This window comes from Mustela nigripes, chromosome 1 (genome assembly GCF_022355385.1).
Source record: "Mustela nigripes isolate SB6536 chromosome 1, MUSNIG.SB6536, whole genome shotgun sequence".
In the NCBI taxonomy this organism is placed as follows: domain Eukaryota; kingdom Metazoa; phylum Chordata; class Mammalia; order Carnivora; family Mustelidae; genus Mustela; species Mustela nigripes.
In genome coordinates this window covers 251,929,517-251,952,878 of record NC_081557.1, presented here as the reverse complement: position 1 = coordinate 251,952,878, position 23,362 = coordinate 251,929,517, and the positions used below count along the sequence as shown (strand labels likewise).

The window sequence follows — 23,362 nt, the reverse complement described above, 5'->3', positions numbered from 1 at the left end:
GGGGTAGGAGGAGGAGATACATGGAAAGAGGGAGACAGCGAGGAGTAACCAAGATACGGTCTCTTAACTATTAAGAACCAATTGTTGATTATCAGAGGGGAGCGTGAAATGGATGGATGAAACAGGTGATGGGGATTAAGGCGCGCGCTTGTCCTGATAAGCACCGGGTGCCATATGGAAGCGTTAGATCTCTCTACTGTATACCGGAAGCCAAAATAACACTGTATGCTAACTATACTGGAATTTAAAAGAAATTTTCAAAAAAGAAAGAAACTTCGATTATCATCAATTTCAAAAAGATTAATTGCTTTTCTTTTTGATGATTTTATGTACTTATTTGAGAGAGAGAAAGGGAGAGAGAGAATGAGCACAAGCTGGGCTGGGGAGGGGGGCCGAGGGGGGCCAGGGAGTGAGAGAAGCAGGGCACCCAACAAGGACAAGGTAGGGCTCAATCCCAAGATGCTGGGATCATGACCGGAGGTGAAGGCAGTCGCTTAAGCGGCTGAGCCACCCCAGGTGCCTCAAGATAATTGCTTTTCTAATAAGCTCTATAAATATTATCTTTCCTCCTTTCATCATTATTCTCATCAATCTACCTTCATTGTCTAGTGAAAATGTTGCATTATATAGAATTCTAACTGTACAAAATAGAAATACTCGGTTTTTTCTCCGTTACTTGAGAGCGAGAGATAAGGAAAATTAGTTTTTTGGGGAGTGTTTGCCACTTCAAAGGACACCAACTGGCGTTCCACAGTTCTACCCATTTTAGGCAGGAAAATACCATGCTGCAGAGCTTGAGTGCTCCGAACTACTTTTAGTTTTGAAGCAGAAGCAGCTTTAGATTAATTGCCATAAAGCGTCCTCTCAAAACTTCTGTTGATCCAAAAGCTGAGAGTTCCTGATGAAAAAGGCACCCCTGCAAAGTACTCCTGGACCACGTGAAAATGTAAAGCACAGACGACACCGAGGACGGTACACTTTCCTTGTCTCCAATATGTGGATATGATTCTTTTTGAGGTATTTTAGCTCAAATGATCTTGAACCATCAGATAGCCTGTGTTTGTGGAGCCTCCTCTATGCCTGTCCGTTTCCTAAAGTATTATTAGTCCCTTCGGCAGCTCTGCAGAGCTAAAGCAAATTAGATTTTACAGTTAAAATAAGTCAGTTATATTTGTGAGTGGTAGATGGCATTAAAGATTTCTCAGGGTGCCTGGGAGGCTCAATGGTTTAAAGCCTCTGCCTTCGGCTCAGGTCATGATCCCAGGATCCTGGGATCGAGCCCCACATTGGGCTCTCTGCTTAGCAGGGAGCCTGCTTCCTTCTCTCTCTCTCTCTCTCTCTCTCTCTCTCTCTCTCTGCCTGCCTCTCTGCCTACTTGTGATCTCTGTCAAATAAATAAATAATATCTTTAAAAAAAAAAAAAAGATTTCTTTTGGCATGGTGATCTCCAAAGTCCAGTAGTCAAGTAAACTCAGTATTAGAATCTGTGTTTTGTCTTTTTTGTTTTGTTTCATTTCATTTTCGTTTCTGTTTAGAACAGCCAACTTTGGTTTGGAAGATGCCTGGGCAGTACCATCTGCATGGCAGTCATAATGTCATAACCATGTTTTATGGCTTGAACATAATGATATTAGCCAATAATACCCATCTCATCTTTCATTCCCTTTACCAGATAAGCATTGGGAGTTTGGGGGAGGACTATTTAGAGATCTCCTAGCGCTTAATGTTCCCTCTAGAAATTCAACCTAAAGCTAAAAGTAAGATTTTTCATAATTGTTCTAACAGTTTTAAAAACATGGGAACAGGAGTATTCTTACTCCCATGAAGACCATGAAGGCCAGTGCAAGTCACATTACACTAACTTTATGGTTATTACTGAATTTTGGTGATCTCTCCAATGCCCTGTCCTTGCCTGTAAATCTAACCCGTTTGTATCCGAGGTCACCCACATTTAGAACATCCTTCTCCAATTCTCCATCTGTGTTACTGGCTTCATGCATTCATTCATTCACCCCACAACACTGATTTGAAATCTCCTCTGCTTTAGACACTGCAATATCCTGTGTGTTATAAAAATCTACAACAGGAGAATCCTGCTTCCTATGAAACTTAATACCCTGTGGAAACAGAGTTGTATAAATAAATCGTCAAACAACATGAGGTATACACTATTTTTAAAAAGAACTGATAGCTGTAGAGATGCACAACAGGATTTTATGCAAAACAAACAACATTAATCTTGCTTTGTATGTTCATTATTTCACATTCATGTATGAGCCACCACATGAGAATCCCTTGGGAGACAGGAAATACCATTATGGAGTGGTTTGACCAGCAGGCAAATTAACTTTATCGCCGATTATCCACATAATACATAAAATGTATATGTAGTAACAATAACTAACCCATAAAGCCTGGCTATGCTGACTACACGCTCTACCTCTGACACTGAGCTTGAACCTGGAGTGTTTGTGTCTCAATTTGCTCATGTATAAAATCCAGACTATGAGCTATTTGAAAGTGTTATTAAGATTAAAAGAAGTCATCCATGTGAAAGCCGAGAACAGTATTTAGCACATCACAGGCACAATTTTTTAACCTATTAAGGCTATAAAAGTTACAATTGACATTTCACATGCATGTACTTTAAAAATATTTATTTATAAATTATATGACATGAGTACCATTCCACAGGTGATGAATCTGCTGCACAAAAAATGTAAAACATTCTCAACACAAGAGAGCTATAAAATGGCAGAGTCATAAGAAAAAATATATCTACAATGTTCACAAAGGACAGAATAAATGACACATATATTGGGCATCATAACGGATAGGCTCACAATTCTAGCCATTTTAAGAGATAACTGAGTATCACCGCCAGAAAAATACTTGGCAAACAGCAACATTTTTTCAAATTTTAAAAAAATCCTAAATAACTAAATATTATTAGCTTTTGGTTCAATTGATTTTTTAAAAAATTGAGGTCCTTGTCTCAGGAATCCTGATCAAAGGAAGTGTAGGTATCAGTGCATTTTTTTAGTAATGAACCAAAAAGAGTATGTAACCACTTCTGATAGTATTTTGTACTACACCCATCATAAAACTGTTTCAAGGAAGTTTAATCTTTACATTTTTTTGGAGTAAATATACGACTTAAATGTAAAATTTAGATATTTAAAATTTAGATGTAAAAATTCATGGCACTTTTTATGAAATTATATACTTGTTTTTTGTTTCTTACCAAGTTTATAATAATCATTTAATTAGCTTTGTTAGTTATGTTAATGCTAATAACTTTCTCCTATAGCCTTAAGAAGCATAATTACAATAGTTTTTAACAATACAATTTCAACGGGCACCTGGGTGGCTCAGTGAGTTAACATATGCCTTCAGCTCAGGTCATGATCCCAGGGTTCCGGGATCGAGCCCCTGCATTGGAGGCATCCAGCTCTAAGCTCAGCGGGGAGCCTGCTTCTCCCTCTCCTTCTGCCTGCTCCTCCCCCTGCTTATACTCTCTCTCTCTTCTGTCAAATAAATAAAAATAAAATCTTTAAACAAAAATAAAATTTCAAAAACACAGTCCTTGTTTCCACCATTGAAAGAGAAAATTCCCCTCCCGGGAGTAGGAAGCCAGAACATCTCTAAGCGTACCACTAGACTTATATGATGATGATGATCACAGTCATCTCCTCTAAAACTAATGTTAGGTAGGACAAATGCTACTCACACCAACAGACTCTTACACAGAAAAGCTATATCCTAGTAATACAGGCACTCAAACTAAAGTTCTAAATGAGATCTATCAAATTCCTCAAGCTAGACAGTTCTATCAATAATACAGAATTTAAATTCAGGGGGAAAGGTGGTTAAGGGCTCGTCACAAGATATTGGTGTCAAATATTATGCTCTGAATTAAAATATACAAGGATACAAGGATGAGCTTTTTCATTGATAAATGGCTATACAAAACTTTGGGAAATAGTAACGGTAGACTGAGATATCTTATAAAAGAAGTATCTAGGAAATAATCATTTTTGTACATAGATTTATTTCATATACTGACATAACTATATATTTTTTCAAATAGCCACTTGTATCATAAAAGAAAATACAACATTCCTCAGAGAGGGTTTCTACTTCAGCTCATACACAGTTAAGTTCATGATTCCTTAACCTGTTTCTGGATATCTTCCTTCAATTTTATGACTGATTATGTAGGTTTCATCACTTATGCTATCTCTAACAAAAAGAAACCACTCTGTGGTATTCTTGATTACACACACACACACACACTTTTTTTTTTTTTTTTTTTTGCTAATTTTCAATTTACAGAAATCTATCATGGTTTCCTATATACCCATGCTTCTCTTTCTGCCAATCCACACTGGTAACCGCTGCCAGAGTACCTGTCCTAAAGTAAAGGTACACTCACAATGAAAACAGCTGGTTCTACCGTGTGCTAGGCCCGGTTGTAAGCCCTTTTACATATAGAGACTCATCTCATCTGCACATCATTGTGAGAGTAGCTGCCATCACTGCCCTGATTTTAAGATGTAGCAACACAAAAGCCTAGAAATGTATTCATAATTGGCAGGGCCTACCATAAAAATCAAGCCTGTTTAACCCCAAAGCCCATACTCTTAACCACTTCATTTTGCTCTCTACTTTCTTCAACTATTTTAATGCTGTTTACATTTCAAGCCTCAAACCAAAAGCAAATATTTCAATAAAGCTCTTTAAATTCATGCCATCAGTCAGAACAAAGCTTCGCTCTCTCCTCTCAGAATCTGTATTCTTCTCCAACCCCTTACATGTACTGAATAGTTGCTAGATGCTAGGCGCTGCTTCCTGCACGAATGACGTCACAAATGATGTAGGTCATAGAATCTTCTCTACTCCGTAAATGTAAAAAATGAAGAAATTTAAGAAATCACAGGGCTGGTGAGGATTCAACGGGAGCGGCTGTGCCCTCTCCACCATGCATAGCTCCCAGCATCCAACTGCCTCCTCCAAATAACAGAAGAGGGTCACATCCAGCGTCTCCTTATTAGATCCTTAGATACTTAGATGCATGGCCTTTGGTGCTTTGTGGTTGTCTCTTAGCCTCAGTTTCTTAACTGGTAACATAAGTATAAAAAGTGTTTATCTCACAGTATTGTTGGGGAAACTACATAACATGGAGGGTGCTCAATAAACATAAATTCTAGCAGCGACAATGTTACTACTTTAAGGTCTTGTCATCCTCTAGGGGAAGAGCTTTGAAAGTAACCACATACTCAAAAATGTTGCATCTCTACTATTTAATTATGCATCAAAAAAATGTTCATTAAATGTCTGAAGGGTTTTAGCCTTCACTATTTGGAACTCTAAGAGAAGAAAGTCCATTGGAATATGCTATATCCAGTAGCTATTTTTCCACATCTAATACCCAAATCCCTCTTAGAGTTTAGTTTATAGAGCCTTCACAACAGAGTTTTCTTTTTTAAAAAACTACCATGTGAAGACAATTTAATAATTTTAAGACTTTGATTGAGAGAGAGAGAGTGTGTGTGTGAGATGGTGAGCATGGGGGGAAGGGTAGAAGGAAGAGCAGACTCCCTGCTGGGCTGGGAGATGGCTGGGGATTTCATCTCAGGACCCCAGGATCATGACCAGAGCCGAAGGCAGACACGTCAATCACTGAGCTACGCAGGCATCCAGAGATAATTCTGTTAATATCACATCCTCATATTTAGTAACTCTTCACTTGCAGGACATTTTTACAATTTGGGTCAAGGGTTATTTCTTAATTTCTTTTGTTCTGTTTTTGGTAGGTATAAAAACTATTTGGCCCAAGCCCTCTGTCATATACTTAGAGTTTGCCATTTCGTTCTTTCTTCAAGATAAATAATCTCAAGTTCTTTAGGAATTTCACATATATTATCTTGTCTAATAATTATGATCACTTTTAAGATGCCTACCTCTAATAAGTAGCATTTATATTGGGTTAAATATTACCAAAGATGCTCAAAGTTACAGTAGAGATATTTGTATCTTTAAAATCACAATCTGAAACTATTTGCTCCCAAATCCACCGTGGGCGTAGATTATCTCCTGCTGGTATCCCTCTCAGGCATCTCCACTGCATCCTGCCTCTCAGACATTTGGTCAAAAGACTGAAAGAAATACCTTCCCTCTTATGCCTCTCTCCACTGACAGGAGGGCACGAGGAGATCATTTTTTAAGATATTTCTCCCACAGAAGAGCAATCAAGATAGAAAACCAATACTACAGATGAGGACTACTCTGTACTATATATAGCACCATGTGTAGTGATGCAAATAATAACAGGATAACAGTGAATACTAAGAACTGAATATGTACTGATTTAAAATTCATTCATTCAATCAATATTTAATTAATTAAACAAAAGTATTAAGCTTCTCCTTTGTGTTCAGCATCTTTTTCCAGGTGCTGGGAATAAAGTAATTGAAGAAAACAAATATTCCTAACTTTGAGGGACTGAAACAACAAAACGTGCTAAGTAAAATATATAGTATGTTTCAGTGTGTAGGGATAAGAAATGTGGAAGGATTTAAACTTTTTAGATAGTGTAAAGAAAGAATGCTTCACTGAGAAGGTGACATTTCAGTAAAAACCTGAAGGAACTGAGGTAGCAAAGCTATGTAGCTACCTCTAGCAAGAATGTTCCAGACAGAGGGGAACAAATGCAAAGACCATCAGGCAAGAGATGAAAAGGATTTTAAATACCAGCAAGGAGGCTAGCAGGCTATAGAAGAGAGAGGAGGGAAATGATAGAAGGCATCAGACAGCTAACAAGAGGCTAAAGCCTTATTTTGGTACAACTCTGTAGGCCAACATTCATACTGTCTTTTATTACATGGGATAGAAAGCCACTGGAAAATCCTGGGCAGAGTAAAATTTATGACATATTCTAAAATGGTGACTCTGGTTGTAATTTTGGGAACAGATTATAGGACCTCCCAGACCTCCCAGTCAGAAAGGATAATAATCCAGGTGAGTGAGGAAGAATTTCTGTGGGAAGGTGCTAGCAGCAAAAGAAGTGACAAGTGGTGAAATCTTCAGAGTATGCAAGGCACATCCAACAGGATTTCCTTTCGAATTAGACAGGAGGTGTGAGAGAGAAAGAAGTTAATGTTTTTACATTTGCAACTGAAAGGAGTTGCCATTTTTGAGGCTATAAAAGCTTCAGAAAACATGTTAGGTGTGTGAGGAGGCAGTAGAAGATTGACTTTGGACACAGTAAGTTGGAGGTTTCTATTACAAAACCTAGTGGAGATGTTTGAGAAAGTAGCTACATACATGAGCCTGGAGTTGTTGTAAATGTTTGGGTTTCAAGGAGGAGAGACGACCTGTGTCAAAGGCTACTGAAAAGGTCAAGTAAAGATGAGAAGACTAAGATCTGATCTCTTGATTTCACAGCATGAACACTGAAAAGAGCCATTTTGATAGGATGATCGGGATGAAAGCTTGATGGTTAAAAGAAGATGGAAGGGGGAAAATTTGGTCAGAACTTTTCATCCTCAGACCTCTGTATAAGCTGAGTGAATTACCTTAACTAAACACCCCAGTTCTAAGGTCTGCACCTTAACCACTGGCAATACTGTAGTCTTCTCACCTGTCATACATAAGCGATTGCTTCTGACTTAGGTTAGAGCAGAGTTTTTTCATAGAAACGCTCCAATTTGTATATATTGAACATTATCTCCTTGAGTTCTTGATTTTTGCCCTTCTTCCCAAACAGATCAGGGTGTTTGTTTTTGTTTTAAATAACTTTCATGGGTCTGAAAACTGTCATATTTATATATTTTTATCAAGAGGCTCCCCAGTTATTAAAGCCAAATAGCTACCAAAATATGTAGCCTGTGATGCCTAAAGGAAAACATCCCCAATATGAAAAGTGTAAAATAGTCTTAAAAATACTTACAATACAATGTAAACTAAAGAAAGCAGGAAGCCAAGGTAGGTATATATAACATTATAGTTGTTTTAAAACAATATAAAAATTGTCAAATAAAATATATTAAATTTTTTTTAAATTTGGTGACCTCATAAGTAAAAAGTTCTTATTCTCTTCTTTTCTGTATTCCTTAACAAACATTAATATTATAATGGAAAAATACCAACATGCCATCCTATGTTCTCATTTAATATAACAAAGAATTCTACTGCATCATTTAATGCTAATTATACAGCAATTTATGCCCTTAAAAAATTTTTCTTATTCCATAGTTTAATGAACCTCATATACAAACTAAAATACATAGTTATCTTTAATAAGCAGTTTAATTTAATACATCTGTATTATAAAATCAGAAAATGTAATCATTTAGTAAAAGAAGACTATGGGACACTACTTTTCCCAGATCAACATGATAAAATAAGCTTTAAAATTTGCTAATGCCAATGGATAATGAACTGAATTTGTAATGACAACATTTAAAATTAATGTCACTTGATTAACTAATTCAATCATCTTTGCACATAAAATGACCAACATTTTACTGACACACACACACACACACACACACACACCAAAAAATCCAAAACACGGTATTTTGTCAGTATATTGTATCACTAAGTTGTCAAATACCAGGGAGTAAGTTGAGATATAACCTGAAAGTGTTCACTGAGAAAAAGATACAAGATCTCTCAACTGGTTGTGTCAAACAGAAAAAAACAACCTTTTCAGAGAGCAGGATTTAGCAGACATGATATTTTAACGGGTTATTTTTTTACACTTATCTTTTTCCTGCTTATGATAATAAGATGCATTTGCAGGAAGCTTTGTTTATGAAAAGAGACTGTACGGAAAATTTTAATGTTTGTTTTTAATTTAAAAGGAGACCAAGCAAAGAAAATTAAGAAGCGAAAACTGAAGGAGCTATTTACTATAATGACCTTGTCGAATATTCCATGGGATGAATTGTGTCTGCTTCACTAGAGTATTACAAAATGCTTACAAAAATGAAATAAAAACCATGATCAGTATTACGGAAATGAAAAAAGCTATTGTCGATGGTCATTAGTTACATAACTATTTCTTTTCCTTTTTAAGGAAAAATAATTTTTGGATGCTTCCTCTTAATATGTGGAATCATTTTTATTGCATTAACAGAAACAATGTTCCATTTCACTAATGAAGTACCAAAAGGCAGTGCATTTGAAGTAGCCTGAGTGGTGTTTTTTTTTTTTTTAAGATTTTTATTTATTTATTTGACAGACAGATCACAAGTAGGCAGAGAGGCAGGCAGAGAAAGAGGAGGAAGCAGGCTTCCCACTGAGCAGAGAGCCTGATGCGGGCCTTGATCCCAGAACCCTGGGATCATGACCTGAGCCAAAGGCAGAGGCTTTAACCCACTGAGCCACCCAGGCACCCCTATAGCCTGAGTGTTCTGAAAAGAATTCTATGTAATGTATTGCTTAAGGCTTAGATGCATGTTCTTCTAATATCACTTTTTTGAAATACAGAAATCTATAGTTATATAAGATATAGTTATATCTTAACTAGACACCAATGAGAGTACCAGTAGGTAAGTATTATGAGTAGGGGCAAAGCTTTTGTATTCTTAAATTTTTAGAAAACAGAAAACAGAAACATTAATGAATGCAACAAAATTGTGGCCAAATTTATATAATTTCCTCTATCCACTGGTCATAAATATCACATTCCATATGTAAGGAACTAGTGTTTTAAGTTTTCCTGTAGAAATAGCATCCATATATATATTTGTATGGACTAAATAATTAATAAATTATTTTGATTCTGGTTTTGAGCACAGTACAACATTTCAACATTTTTTTCTCACAGAATGTGCAAGATCTTTGCGTATCTAACTTAATAAAAAGCAAACGCCTGTGATAGATCCTTTTAGTTGAATGAAGTTATTACTTTCACTAGGACTTCAAGTTTGAATCAAGAGGTTTAAACACAAGTCATTACTACTAAATCTTAATCAAAGAAACCAAATTAACTAATACAATTGTTATTATTCCTACTAAATCTTAAATTAATAAAAGGAACCAAGTTAACTATTGGGTTCAAGGTTACACTTCGGAACTTGAATGTTATAAACGTTGTATCTGCAGCCAAAAGACCATACTTGAAACAGTTCATTCTTCAAACATCTAACCAACATTTACTGAAAAACTGCCTTTTCTTCTCTGCTAGATACACTACTCCCACAGGAAGGCTGACAGGGCTCTGCTGGGAAGTAAAATGGTCAGCAACTACATAGGACATGCGCATATGGATCCTGAGGAAAAAGTGGAGTCATCGTCTGCTAAGACTGCCAAGGTAGATTCTGTCGAAACAGAGAGGGCCACCAAAGGCTGTCACAGACTCTCCACAAATTTAAAATACCCAATTTAATTTTCAAATCACCAGTATTAGATAAATGAGTAAAATGGAGGTTTTCACATTTTGATATGTACCTTCACCTGAGAACTTAGAAAATGCTTTTAAACCAAGTACATATAACAGGGACCAGCTCAATATCTGTGGTGTGAATAATGCATTAATGTAATTTAAGGACTGAAAAATTATTTTAAAAGATAGGGTATGAGAGTTTTGAGAGTAAAATACATGTTTCTGAGGGGAAGAGTTTTTAGAAGAGGTTTAAAGTAAAATTAGCAGAAGAATACTAACAACAATCAATTATAATAATAATGCAATGCTCACAGTTGTGGCCTCCGCTTGAAGTTGATGAAACTATTTGACCTTACTTGACCCTTACAGCATTTCTGAGCAGTAAAAAGATTTCATTTTACCGAAGTTTAAGATGAGAATGTCAGAACTTAGTTCCATCTCAACGAATATCAGCCATCAGGCAATTAAAGAATTGGTATTAGAAAAGAGGTCTCTGTACTCTTATTTTCATAAAATAAATCTAGTCTTTATATTTCTACTTGTAAGTTAAAGAGCCAAGGGCAAATTATTCTGATCCACTGACCTTAAACATTCCGATCAATTCATATTGTGGCTGAAGGAAAAGTTGAAACCGGAGACTGACCTGCTCTGGTTAAGTATAAGCTGGAAGCAGGAAAGAGGCCATAAAACTCTACCACTGTTCCAACCAAGGCAGGACAGAGACTCAAGGTGAACACTAGAAGCTTTTTAAAGAGTCTTAGCAAGGTCATGCTGATAAATTGAAATGAATAAGACTTGGAAGTACTAATAAATCATGCTAATTTCTTCCAAACCCACTGTCTTGGCCTCTCTGAACCCAGAGGTAATGGGCAGATCATTCACATTCCTGATTAATAATTTTGAAAATTTTATATATCTTACAATAGCTTATTGAGTCAGAGTTCAAAGTCTGTATTCTATTTGGGTCACTACAGCATTAAAAAAAAAAAGTGTCTTCTCATCTCTGTGTAACAGAGGACTTGATGGAAGTACATAATACATGCCACTGTGTTCCATTTCCCAAATAAACAACCTCACCCATTAAAATTTCCTCTCAAATAAACCCTTCCTCTATTCCTATAATTATTTGTATTGCTCTTAATATAATTTTGCCTTAAATAATTTTGTTCCTGTAAGTCCATTTTATATTATAATGTAATAGACTTAGACTTCCAGGTATTGGAAATGAACTGTTTGACAGAAACAACACAGTTGAGTGACTAGGAGCATAAGCAATGCAGCTGGACCATCAAGGATTAAGTCCCTGATCCTCCAGTCACTGGTTGTGAGACCTAAGGGAAGCCACTTAACTTCTCTATACTTCAGTGTGTTCCCCTACGAAAAGGGAATGTATCATTGTCATACCACAAGGTGTTTGAGAGGATTAAGAGGTAACACGTGTCAGTCACTTAGCAAAACCACCACCACCTAAGATCTTCTTGCTCCTCTCTCTGCTTTGGCTAGTTCGTCAATATACCACAGCCACTGATTAGCATGTTGGGAATACACATTTTATTCAGACTTCTTTGCTGATCTAATCAGAAATATTTTTCATTGTTTTCCCCAAGTTTTCACTTCTTGCCATACAACTACATCTCAAATCAGTACCACAACAGTTGGATATTTCTTTCTTTTTTTTCCTCCAAAGATTTTATTTATTTATTTGACAGACAGAGATCACAAGTAGGCAGAGAGGCAGGCAGAGAGAAAGAGAAGGAAGCAAGCTCCCTGCTGAGCAGAGAGCCCGATGCTGGGCTCCATCCCAGGACCCTGGGATCATGACCTGAGCGGAAGGCAGAGAGGCTTAACCCACTGAGCCATCCAGGCGCCTCCAGTTTGACATTTCTACCTATAACTTAAATTTTGTAACTCTCACTAATTATATCCAGTGATGTTGCCTATCTATTCCTTCTTTGCCTATTATCTTTCTATAAATTTGATTTCACAACCTAAATAAAAACCTTAAGATGATGTGTGGGAAAACAAAATAGGCTGCTTCCCCTTTTTGTCCTCAAATTATGACAATCGAGAAAATTATACACAATTCATTAGAAAATGTATAGGTAAATAATATAGACATGTAAATGAAAATAGTTTGAAAAACAAGGCTACCTATTAAGATAAAAGGAATAAAAATTGAGAACAAAGTACTGGCCACTTTACATATTTTATCCATATGCGTACAAATATCTAAATAACTAAATAGGCTTTTTCCATGGAAACAATGCATAACATAAACTTAAAATGCATTAAAAATAGAAATGATGTAAAATGGCAGAGTATAATATACTTATATATGTATGTGTATATAACTGTAAACATATCATATACACGTAGGTATATATACACATATATAAGGTATAAATATATATACACAGACTTATTTACTTCCTTATTCATTACAGCACACAACTAAATAGTAACTTGGACCATCTGGACCACTTTGCACAGAACAGCAGCGACGTCTCCTTCTGGCAAGTCTTAGGGCTTATCTCCCTTTGCTAATAGCAGCTAAACCTAAAAGATTCCTCTCGGGATTCTTGAACTAGAGGTCAAAATAAAGGAGAGACTCAGTTCTTTTCCTTCCACGCTGAGCTACAAGTCTGGGAACCAACAGGCACTGAAAACTTTCAATTCATACAGATCACTCAAATCATTAGGTGCCCGAATGCACAAAAGTAGTAATTAGGAATAACAGAAAGAGCACTGCATCATTGCTCTTAATTTTATAATTTTGACAGGACAGTTATTATAAAGATCCAGATTTGCCTAAGCAAAAAGAAAATCCTCCATCAGAATATTTTGGAAGAAGCATACCTTTTTATAAAAATTATACCCTCGACTACATAATTACTCTTCAGTATAGAATTCAAAATCCTAAAAGAACCATGATAATCTATTAACTTAACTGAAAACAGAACACATATGGGTTTATGCTCCATGGTTGTCAGCCCCTCAGATAATTTTCTCGTAATTGATATCAGCATTGTGCTTGAACTTGTTTCCCTGCTTCCAACATGAACCCCTTGTGAAACATTCTCTACAACACCTGGCCCATATATCTATAGTACTCAATATGCATCTGTCAAACTAATAAACTTTTAAAATAACTAAATATATCCTAACCTATTGACAACACCAGAAACTGTCCTGGTTCTGAGTGATTACTCAAAAAATATTTATAGAATAAATGTTAAGAAGTAGTGAATGTTAACATTTTCAATGGCCAACTCACAGATAAATAGAATCAAAGTGTAGTGTGAAAATCCCACCTATGAAATATTGGTTCATTCATTTACGGATTCATTTAACAAATATTGACTAAACATAAGGTACAATTTTATGAGCTGTGGAGAAATACCACAAAAACCAAAGCACTACTGACCCCACAGTTAAATGGAAAATAATAATATCTGACATTTTTTGAGTGCTTACTCCATATAAAGCTACTCTATGGTAAGCATCATTTCCTTTGATCTTCACTGCAACGTATAAATCAAGTACTAATATTACGCCATTTAACAGATGTTAAAAGAAGTAAGCAGTTACACCCGTTGTGTGATCCAGCTAGGAGTATAGGCTTGATCAAAGTTGATAAAGGGACACTATATTTTATAGTATGGCGAGCCTTATACAGAGAAAAAATAGAGAATTGTTGTGTTATCATTTTAGGAAGTGGAGATTTGTGGTTAAAATAACCATAGATTATTATTCTGTTACATTTTCTTTTTTTTTTAATTTCATTTATTTTATTTAACAGAGAGAGAGAGTGAGATCACAAGTAGGCAGAGAGGCAGGCAGAGAGAGGGGGAAGCAGGGTCCCTGCAGAGCAGAGAGCCTGATGTGGGGCTTGATCCCAGGACCGTGAAGTCAGGACCTAAGCTGAAGGCAGAGGCTTAACCCACTGAGCCACCCAAGTGGCCCTCTGTTACATTTCCTATAATCACTGAAAGAAAAACAATAACCAATATTAACTACCTTTAAAGTAGAAATACATCATAAATAGTTCTCAGCCAAATGAGAACATTTTAAAATTGCTATTGTTTTCTGTTATTCAGAGAATACTTTTTTTTTTTTTTAAGATTTTATTTATTTGACAGAGGGAGACACAGTTAGAAAAGGAACACAAACAGGGAGAGTGCGAGAGGGAAAAGCAGGCTCTGCACTGAGCAGGGAGCCCCATGTGGGACTCAATCCCAAGACCCTGGGATCATGACCTGACCTGAAGGCAGATGCTTAATGACTGAGCCACCCAGGTGCCCCAGAAATTACTTTTTGAGTGTTAAAAACTGTGCAGGAAAGGAATGCACATATTGATGGACCACATATTGAAACACCAAGATAAAAGTTCATTATCAAGTTTTACTACTTCATAAGATTCAAATGTTCTGTTATATTTAAAGATGGCACTATTTTACATGGTAACTAGGAATATCATAAAAATTGTATTTACTTATCATTCAACCATAAATAGTCTTCATAGAATTAAGATAAATACTTCAAGATACTTAAATGTATATGTCTTAAATAGACATATTCCCAACCCCTTTACCTTCCCTTCAAAATCTTTTCTAAAATTATACTAAATAAAAACTTCGTTAAAATAATTGGGGGGCTTGGGGTTTCTTTTTTCTTTTCTTTTCTTTTTTTTTTTTTTTTTTTTTACTTTTTATGTCCAGAAATCTTTACTTTCATTTGTAGTATTACTTTGCCACAACTGCAGATTTCAGATTTCCACATTTCTTTAGACAAATTTAGCTAGCTGGTGCAGTAGGAGACAAAGGAATAATTTATTTAAAAAATTAACCACTGAATATTAAAAGGCAGATTTATCAGATTGTCAGGTCTTCCAGTTTATGAAACAATGTCTAATAAAATGGCAGTCATGATTTGCTAAGGTTTTAAAATTCATTATTATATCTAACATATTTTATACCTTTGACTAGTCCTTTTCTCACATTTAAGCTTTCTGTATCATAGAAATTTATTTTCGCTCATTAAATAACCTTAATTCTGTCTTGTAAAAGTTTAATTTGAGAATTATGCGTCCACGTTCCAAAGAATGTAAGTTTTGTTAATGTATTTTAAGAATATACATTTATTCTAGCAGTACTATCAGCATACTCATTTGAATATGCCATTTTTTTTTTAATTTTTTTCCCCACAGCTCTGCTTTGTAATAATAAAGAATATTTATTACGTGGTCTCACTGAAGTACCCAGGGAGGAATAATTACTGAATGTTAAAAGAGCAAGCTGTGACTTTTTTAAATAAAAAAGAAAAAGACTAACAAATATTTTCTTTTTTTTTCTTTTTTTTAAAGGAGACATAGCTTTTTTTTTAATTTTACTTATTTATTTGACAGAGATCACAAGTAGGCAGAGAGGCGGGGTGGGGTGGGGGGGAAGCAGGCTCCCTGCTGAGCAGAGAGGCTGATGTGGGGCTCGATCCCAGGACCCTGAGATCATGACCTGAGCTGAAGACAGAGGCTCTAACCCTCTGAGCCACCCAGACTCCCCTTAACAAATATTTTCAAACACATTCAAAAATGACCCTCCTGGTAATTTCGATTTATGTGACATAAATATACGCAAAATGAAGAATCAGCTACATAGGAAAATAACCATATTATGATCATTTTGATTAAAAACATTAAAATGTGAATATGTGAATAAAAGGTGTCTTATCTCTGGGTTTTCAGGTTTGATTTGTTCTTGGTAACCATGTCTTCTATTTTTTTAAGTATTTGCTTGCATTACATGTTTAGAAAAAGTGCTAAAGTTATCTAAAAGTATTCTCTGGTAGTTTTATGTATTTTTGCTAAGGATTTATTTATTTATTTTAGTGAGAGATAAAGTGGGGGGTGGCAGAGAGAGAGAGAATCTTAAGGAGACTCCCCACAACCCCATGCAGGGCTCCAAATCAGGTCTCTCAGATCATGACCTGAGCCGAACTCAAGAGTCAGAAGCTGAACCAACTGAGCTACCAGGTAGCCCTTCTCTGGTGGTTTTAGATGATGAGGAATCATTAACAGGTAAGCTTGTCTTTCATTAAAAAATAATGGACAAAGAAATAATCCACTGGGGTAGAATAATTCACTGACGAAGTCTGTTTTGAGAAATGAGAATTAAAAATCTAACCTGTTGTGATAGTCACAGAATAAAGATATTAATTTTCTAACAGTATTTTTAACAAGTCCCTGAATCTGAATTTTCACCATGGCAAAATAAATGCAATTCCATCATACACGAGATGAACAAAATAAAGGTTCATTTAGGAAAAAAAAAAAAAAGTTTCCATTGATCAAACTGGTAAATTCCTTCTCTTTTGATTCTGGTTTTGAGCACAGTACAGCATTTCAACATTTTTTTCTCACAGAATATGCAAGATCTTTGCGTATCTAACTTAATAAAAAGCAAACGCCTGTGATAGGTCCTTTTAGTTGAATGAAGTCATTACTTTCACTAGGACTTCAAGTATGAATCAAGAGGTTTAAACACAAGCCTATTTTGCATTGGCTTTCTTTATTTTTGGTGAAGTCAGGCACCATACTGCAGGACTTTCGGTTCAAAACACCATTCTGAGTGTTGAGTTATACACTGAAAAAGAGAATGGTGTATTAATAACACAATGGGCTCTACTATTTTGATAATGTCTTAAGTGATACCTGCTGGTCTCAAAGAGCTAATGTACCTTCTTCCTATAGTTATAGGAAATGACACAATCACCAGAGGGATTCAAATACAATATACCTTCCTATTTGGTGGCAGGGGGAAAAAAAAAAAGAACTATACCTCTTTTTTTTTTTTCCTTACAAAACTGGAAGTTTTCACTTAGATATAATGAAAGGCATATGAAGAATTTATAAACAATTTTCCTCATTATCAACTAGAGAAGTTTCACAGATCACTGGAAAGGCTTAGAGTTTCTAGTACACTCACATATTTTGGGTGCTCTGAATGTTGCATTAACGCTCACAAACATCCTGGACAATTATAGGAGGACACAAAATAGTAAGAGCATAGATCGTGGCATCTATGGACACATGTACAAAGTGGCCATGCCCCCAAGTATTTCTTCTCTTCCTTAGGTTAAACAGTCTTTCAATATTTCTTAATATAACATGGTCTGGAACTTAGTCACCATCATAATTTTTCCTAATTAGGACCTCTAAGAATGGCTGTTTTTCTTAAATTTCTTTCCATTCAATACTAAGCATAACTGTTTTATTCTGGAGAAGATTAATTTTCATTAATGACACCACCACAATGTCAAACTGTGGTAAGGTAACTGAAACCTCAAACTTGCAAAGTGATGCCCAGGGTTAAAATGACTTTGGTTGTTTCCTTATGCAAACCTGCCATTTCTGACAGAGCATCTATAGTATTGAACTTCACTCATTTGTAAATATCTATGTCAACTGCTACTGTAAGTTCCTGGCTGGCACAGGAGCACCTGAGCCTCACATGCAGTAAACCCTCCATCAGGTTTGCCAAATGAATACCGCCCACCCCACCCCCGCCATCTTCTCTACATGAGCAGCTCCTAACCCACTTCATCCCAATATAGTAATTCCTCAGATGATCTCTTAATTTAAAGAAATCAGACGCCATAAACCTCTTCTTCAACCCATGCAAATTTTATAGTCTGAAGAGAATAATTTTGGAATTTATTTCTGAAATGTAATATTTTGCTACCAAGTCAGTGTCCTCAGCAAATAAGGAGAAATTACATTTGATGTTGTCCTTCAAATCATTAAAACATGATGAACTATTTATAGGAGGACAAAAAAGTATAATATGTCACAGAAAACTTCCTGTCAGAAAGCATCAATAATGACAATCCTCTAGGTAGAGTTTTTGAATCTATTAATATACACAATTGCCCTTGTCTTTAGACCACAGTTTTTATCCCTGCTCATGTAATAAACAGAGAGAGGTTTTTGCCATGCTATCAACATGGGGTTTTTGTTTGACTTAGAAAATGTTTCCTATAAAACAAAAATCAATAAATTAAATGATAACTCAATCAACATCACAGTCAATAAAACAATTAATTTTTAGAAATAACAAAATATGTAATTATTTAATCATAACAGTTATCAAAATTAAACATAATTTAATTGCTTATTCAGAGTCATTAATTATGTAGAGTTGAAAAATTACACTATTGAAGCAATCATTTAATCATTAGAGCTAGAAAAATTTCTAAGTACTAATTCATTATTTCTGCTATGCTCTTGGGAAATTATATCCCATATTTATAATAAAACTAACATAATTATTTAAAAATGCATAATAATATTGGCATGAATCTTTAATATGCTAACTTAATATATGAAAAAAGGTCAAATTTATAAATATTTTCTCAAAAAATAAATTTAAGACCATTAAGGAAGGAAATAAAAGAAAGGATGTATACAATTTATAGAGCTCTGATTCAAATGTAGTACACTTGGTTAACTTAATTAAAAGCTAAATCTCTTTATTCCTTAATGACCAGAAAAGGCTCAACTATTATTCTCACCAATTTCACGTTGCTTTAACTTGCAAAAGAAACTTTAAAAAAATGCTTTATAGCTCTGACTTTTATGATGCCAGGAAAGACCTAAATCTGAAAACTCTCTTCAAGGGAACAGTAGACAGAAGTGGGACTTTTGGCTGACCTTTTAGGGGACATTATTCAAGGATTCATATGCTGCAGAATTACAATTAGTCTCTGACAGTGACTTTTGTTAATCAAGTTTGCATTTCCTTTGAACTTTACAATCCTGTACTTGCGTGCATCTGTTTAACTTGTACTTACTCAAGCAACCTATCACAATCACTAAATTATGCAAAGCAACTATTGGCAATTCTTACATATACATGCATTTCCAAAAAAAAAAAAATGTATCTTCTTTTTCATTTAAGTGACTTTGAAGGAAGGTCTTAAAGAAACCTTCATTTTCCCTGAGTGATGACTATGGAATAAAAGATTACTTGCCATGCTGTAGTTAATAAATCATAGGAATTGTTTTCTCTCTCTCTGATATAGCATATAAAATACTGCTGATCTCAAAAGAATACTTCTTAAAGAAGGACCACTGTCAAGGCACTATTTTATTTGTGGGTGATATGTAGCATAAATCCATCTCATTGAATTATGGAGATACTGAAATGTATCTATCCTAGATATTCTCGGTGAATGAACAAGCACATAAAGTGAATTACATACAAAATCATGAAATTAAAGATCAAAAATAAATAATGCCAAAGATAATTTGGCCTGCAATTTTCCAAAGTGTGTTTTACTGAACCCAAAGTTCCAAAGATATGAATTAAGTGTATGATGCTCTGGAGTCGAACAGGTTGAGAAATGCTAGAATAAACAAAGGTAAATTGTTTTTTCTCCCTATAGGAATTCTCAGACTTTAAGATGTTATGATGCACTGTAAAAGCGTAAGAGAAAATAATATGCTGTGTTTGCCAAACTCATTTGACTGTGGGATTCTTTTTTTATGTAACAACTGGGTCTAGCATCTATTATATTTTAGAAAATGATGATCTAGTCCAAACATTACAATTTATATCGCCTAGATTAATGAAGCAACTTGACAAGGTTGTATTACTAGTCAGCACAAGAGCAAGGACTAGAACCTGGGCTTGGCCAGGGTGCTTCCAACACATCACGTTTGACACAGGGTGAGACATCTTGTTGGGCTGGTGTGATGGAGGGAGAAGGAACAAAGCTTTTGAGCTTATTTGTAAGATTATAATGAAAATTATGACCTGAGATCTAACATGGATAAGAAAGAAAATCGGTGCATTAAAAGTATACTATGAGGGTTTCTGAGAAAGCCAGACGCACAGAAGACCGTAAGCAGAGAGGTACGTCTAAAGTTTGTGGTTTTGAAAGCTGGAAGTATCTGGTGATGATAAGATATAGGACATTCATGGCAAAGGCGTAAAGTAATAAGAAATGGTTAAGCCTCAAAACTGAGAGGTGTTAAAACCACAGCTGTTGGAAGTCACTGGAAGCAAGGCCAAGGATTTGGTGAGACTGACCCTTGAATGTTCCCAGAATGAGAAAATAACAAGATCAGTCTTGTCAGCAATAAGAGAGGGAAAAGGTGGGAAAGCCCACAACAAGAATCTCACAAGAGCACTGCTTGTGAAAAACAAAAAGAAGAAGAAGATAAATAAGAAAGAGAAAATGGCAGCCAAAGAAGACAGTGACCACTTTTTCCACCCTGAGCTACGCCGGGTGTGTGAGGAATGGATGTGCAAGACAACATATTCTCCTCATGGTTCACCCAGAAATAAACAAATGAGAAAGGATATTATACGTCTATATGGCATTTCTCTGGAGAGAGAGCCTAAGTTTTCATTATCACCAATAAATATTTATATAATTCAATAGTTTATCCTTGGTTATCCTGACAATGCAAGTAAAACTACACAGTAAGTAAGAGTCATGAACTAATAAATTTAATCAACTGACCGGCTCCACAAGTTTGGCCCAAATTTTAACTTTAAGTCAAAACTATAAAGTTCCTATAGCAAATAAGAAATAATACTCTGGGACTTGAAGAAGTGAAATGCATTGTAGCCCTTCAAGCATAATAAAAACCCTTCCCTTGGGGTCCCTGGGTGGCTAAGTCATTAGGAGTCTGCCTTCAACTCAGTTCACAATCCCAGGGTCCTGGGATTAAGTCCAGCATTGGGCTCCTTGCTCAGCGGGAAGCCTGCTTCTCCCTCTCCCACTCATGCTGCTTGTGTTCCCTCTCTTGCTCTCTCTTGGTCAAATAAGTATATAAAATCTTAAAAAAAAAAACCTTCAGCAGCAGCAGCAGTGGCAATGTTGCAGTAGGCACATTTAATTCTACAGAAGGGAATGCAATTGGTACAATCTATGTGGGAAATCATTTGGCAAAGGGCATCAATCCATTATAATATGGATTAACCCAATATTTATTTAACTTCTATTTATGCCCAATATTTATGCCCTAGGAGACTACGAGGAAAGCTTGATATGAAAGATGCTTCTTACTTTATTATTTATGATTGCCAAAAATGGGATACATATAAAGTATCAAAATAAAGACATATAGTTAAAATATCATAGTAGTGCTATATATTAAGCAGATAATAGAGAATGGATTCAGTATACTAATGTATACAGAATACACCTTGACATTATACTGGGGATTTGAAAAAAGAATAAAGTTGTACAGAAAGAGAAAGAATGACAATGCCCAGCCTGTTCTCTCTGCCCTCTAAAAGTGAGACAAAGCAATTAGAAATCACTAATTGCTGTAACAAAGAGAAGCATGGAAAATGTGGTAGGAAAGAGGAAGGTGAGAAAGGAGTCACTGAGAAGGTGAGACTTCGGACCGGACTTCCAAATGAGGAGTAATTGAGCCAGTCAGGCTACCCTCTGGTGAAGAGCAAGCAGGCAGTCAGATGTGAGTAGAACAGAATTATTCCCTAGAGCAGAATGTCCAGTTTAGTCTGAATCTGAGTGATGATGGCTCTGATGCATGTCCTGTTCAAAATACAAGCCTAATCACCACATCACAGGTGTCGAAATAAAGCACTGTGTCCTCAGTTGGAGCAGGTTTTGAAGTCCAGGACAGGTGGAGTTAGATACCCCACCCAAGCTCACACTCCTCTTTCTGTGGCAGCCAGGGCCAGTTGGAAAAAAAAGTATCCTAAACAGGGATTCCAATAATGTCACTTTTCAGTTATTTTGACCACACTGTCTTCCTCTATCTCCTCTAGGAGTTACTGCCAGAGTACTTCCACTGAGAAGAAGCCAGCTGGCAGAAACTGGCTCCAAAAAACCCTGAGCTTCACAAATCCAAGGACCAAGAAATCTTGAGATTGTTCCCCTGGGCTCCATCATCATGCAGAACCAATTCCAAACTATAGAACCATCTCTGCCAATGTATACTACCATACAAAGGGAAAGACACGTTTAGTTATAAGACTATTTAAATATCTATGTAGCTACATGTTGTTACTAAAACAAATCCAAAAGAAAAAAAAAATTTTAAAAATGTAGTGTAAAAAGAATTTCATATTCCCACTAATATTTAAAATACATACAAAACATCTTCCATGGTATAAATGATTATCAAATGGGTGCAAGTTAGTAATAATGAACTCAGCCTCTGGGAGTTAAGGTGCCATAACAAATTATCAAAAGTAAAGGGAGGCAAGAAGCTTGTATTCTATGTCTGGATCAAATAAACCAATTCCATTGCTAGCCCACTCATTATTCTGTATACATGTTCCTCGGTTGTTGAATTGCAAGATGGCGGCATGGGAGTTTACTTAAATATCCCTCAGATCTCCTTTCGTATAAAAGAAACTAACCTAAATGTGTTGCTGAATCTAACAAACATCTAAATAAAACTGTGCTGATACCCAAAATCAATACATCCACAGACTGTCCATGTTTCTTTGACACTCCAGATCACCTAATTAAACATTTATGGAAGGTTTAGTACATATGAGGGATTGTGCTAAGGGCTTGTGTGCATGTGTTTTCATCAAGTCTCAAAATAAGTATCTATGGGTTAGGACTACTCTTGTAATTGCTCAATAAGAAATGCTGAGAAGTGAAGTATCCTGAGCAAAAACTAGGAAAGAGTGATTTTGGAGCAGTCACTGTTGGAGTCTGTCTCATGGGAAAGCATTAAATACTATATTGATGTGCCTATGAAGAGAATTTTACGGTCTCCACCAGTACTCATTAATGAGAGCAATGTCATGGATTAGGAATTATTGCGTATGTGTGAAACATGGAGTGATCATGAGTCATGTTTGCTGGCATGTAGAAAGTGTTACTTGATCAGATCTAACATAAACTACACTTTTATAATATTGTTACATTCTCTGGGTTTACCTAAAATTTCTAAGACAATAATAATGCACATTCATATAA

General features: G+C 35.7%; 1 protein-coding gene across 13 annotated transcripts in view; it reads right to left on the bottom strand.

Moving 5' to 3' along the window:
* The window catches only part of ADGRL3 (adhesion G protein-coupled receptor L3), an 801,456-nt gene that overhangs the window by 639,774 nt on the left and 138,320 nt on the right, over positions 1–23,362 (bottom strand). The window lies entirely within an intron of this gene.